Source organism: Otolemur garnettii, unplaced genomic scaffold, assembly GCF_000181295.1.
Source record: "Otolemur garnettii isolate 467f Iridium unplaced genomic scaffold, OtoGar3 scaffold00001, whole genome shotgun sequence".
NCBI classification, from domain to species: Eukaryota; Metazoa; Chordata; class Mammalia; order Primates; family Galagidae; genus Otolemur; species Otolemur garnettii.
This window is the reverse complement of record NW_003852396.1, coordinates 68,751,778-68,754,548: the sequence shown is the minus strand read 5'-3', so window position 1 is coordinate 68,754,548 and position 2,771 is coordinate 68,751,778. Positions and strand designations below refer to the sequence as shown.

Below are 2,771 nucleotides of genomic sequence, written 5' to 3'. Positions count from 1 at the left end.
CCAAGTAGCTGGGACTACAGGCGCCCGCCACAACGCCTGGCCATTTTTTGGTTGCAGCCATCATTGTTGTTTGGCAGGCCCGGGCTGGGGATTTGAACCCACCACCTTAGGTGTATGTGGCTGGCGCCTTAGCCACTTGAGCCACAGGCGCCAAGCCAGGACTCACTTTAATTAAACACATGTTCATTGAGCACATACTATGTGCATGTGCTTGTGAAGACAGACTTTGACTCCAGAAGCAGCAGTATAAAGTCTACATTTGTAGAAATTGAACATTATAACTGAGTTTCAACTATATGCCAGGAATTAAAATAAAGGGTTCCCTAAGTTATTTCAATTCAATACTCAAAAACAATCTACAAGGCTTTTTCTAGTTTATTTTTAAATAAACAAGAAAGGTTTAGGAAGACTAAGTAACTTGTTCAAGATTTAACAGCCAGGTAATATCTTTGATTATAAAACCTGTGTTTTTCCTTCTAGAGCAAATGTTTGCTGAGGAGGAATTCCAAACTAGATGATGAGGTTAAAATAGTGATTTTCAATGTTAATCAGTAAAATAATATTTGCCAATCCTTAGCACAATGAGACAGAAAAAAAGACATGTACATAACCTGTAATAAACACATTCTTTCACATACAGACCTTTGCTAGTATATGGTTGCCAACTATCTATTTTTGATAAAGACTCACCTTTATTAAGATTGTACTTTTTGACATTAAAATATTCTTTGTTTTATAAAATAATGGTAAGAACAGGTGTTTTTTAAATGATCTTACCAATTAAAAAATAAAGTTTTAACCCATCAAATACCTATCTGAGAACCACAGGTAAAAACGACACAGCCTATCCTTAGACCAACAGAGATCTAAGGATGGATTTTAGTTATGCCACCTGCTGATGATCTTAGGCAAGTTACCTAATTTCTGCTTCTCAATTTTCTCATCTATAAGATGGGCTTATTAATAGTATTACTTCACAAGGTTAATACATAATTTATAATACTTTGTATAATAAATTATAAAGTTCCACAAAAGGTAGTGATTATTATAGTAGTTTATTTTAATTTTTATTATTTTTTTTCTTTTATTTTTTTGAGACAGAGTCTCAAGCTGTTGCCCAGGTAGGGTGCTGTGGCATCACAGCTCACAGCAATCTCCAACTCCTGGGCTCAAGTGATTCTCCTGCCTCCGCCTCCCAAGTAGCTGGGACCACAGGTGCCTGCCACAATGCCTGGCTATTTTTTTTTTGGTTGCAGCCATCCTTGTTGTTTGGTGGGCTGGGCTGGATTCGAACCCGCCAGCTCAGATGTATGTGGCTGGCGCCTTAGCCATTTGAGCCACAGGCACCAAGCCGATTATTATAATAGTTAATGGTTACTGGAAATGACTTAATTGTTTGTATTTCTCAAAATTTTCCTCCAAAAAATACAGTTTTTGAAAATTCTTAAATATTCATGCTTGGCCTTTATTATAACACACTATTTATATTTCAAAAATTGGAGTTTTTCTGATTTTGATACTCACAGTATAGAACATCTACTTGTATGATCATGCTAACTTATAACTACAGTCTCATGCACTTTTTAGTATGTATGGAGTAAGAAAAAAGTACTCTCAGAATGCAGATGTATGGGAAAGAAAAGTTAGTGCAACTTTTCTAGAAAGAGTTGTATTCTTTTCTAGAAAGAAAAGAGTACAACTAGGAAGCACCATCATCATACAATGAATTGACTTAGCAATATGAAAAGGAATCCACCCTGAGAGACAGCCTGCATGATAAGAAACACTAGAAAACACCTTGTCTCAGTCAGGGCAACTATGCTGTATCCTCCCTATGAGTGAACATGGAACTAAAGTAACTTAAACACTATGATATCATCTGCCTCAAGCAATGATATGCTCATAAAAATGGGAGACAAAGGGTACAATTTTATTCGGGGGTTTTGTTCTAAATTGTCCTAGGGAAAACAAAAAAATTTGGTAGTCATACCCTAGTTCTTAAGAGAGTTGTACTGTTTTTGAACAGAAATTGTTTCTACAAAGCAATAACTATCCCTTACCATTACTCTTTTATTTCACTTCATTCTGAGTTTATCAAGGAACCACATGATGTTCATTTAGTGTGTGGGTATCTTGACACCATGAATAGATAGGAGGTTCCCAGGCACCACAGAGGAGTGTAGTCCCCACTGTAAATGAACAAACTGGCCATCTGTCTCTTTTGAATTGGTGAATGGGAATTAGTTTTCTTAAAGACCAATAATTTCTGGTAGAAATGATGAAACTAATGTTCTTTATTTATTGTTTTTGAGAAGAAGTCTCATTCTGTTACTCAAGCTGCAGCATAGTGGTGTGAACATAATTCAATGCAACTTTCAACTCCTCAGCTCAAGTGATCCTCCTGCCTCTGCTTCTTGAATAGCTGGGGCTGGTGGGACTGCAGAGTAATACAACCTTTTTGGAAGGCAGTATGGAGAATCTTCAAAGAACTCAAGCTAGACTTCCTATTTGATCCTGCAATCCCATTGCTGGGCATCTACCCAGATGAAAAAAAAATCCTTCTACCACAGGGACGCTTGCACTAGACTGTTTATTGCAGCTCAATTTACAATCACCAAAGTGTAGAAGCAGCCTAAATGCCCACCAACCCAGGAGTGAATTAACAAGCTGTGGTATATGTACACCATGGAATACTATTCAGCCATTAAAAAAGATGGAGACTTTACATCTTTTGTATTAACCTGCAAGGATGTGGAACACATTATTCTTAG

At 37.0% G+C, this 2,771-nt stretch overlaps 1 protein-coding gene across 2 annotated transcripts in view; it reads right to left on the bottom strand.

Annotated features, from left to right (window-relative positions):
* TTC17 (tetratricopeptide repeat domain 17) overlaps positions 1–2,771 on the bottom strand; it is a 127,477-nt gene that overhangs the window by 61,677 nt on the left and 63,029 nt on the right. The window lies entirely within an intron of this gene.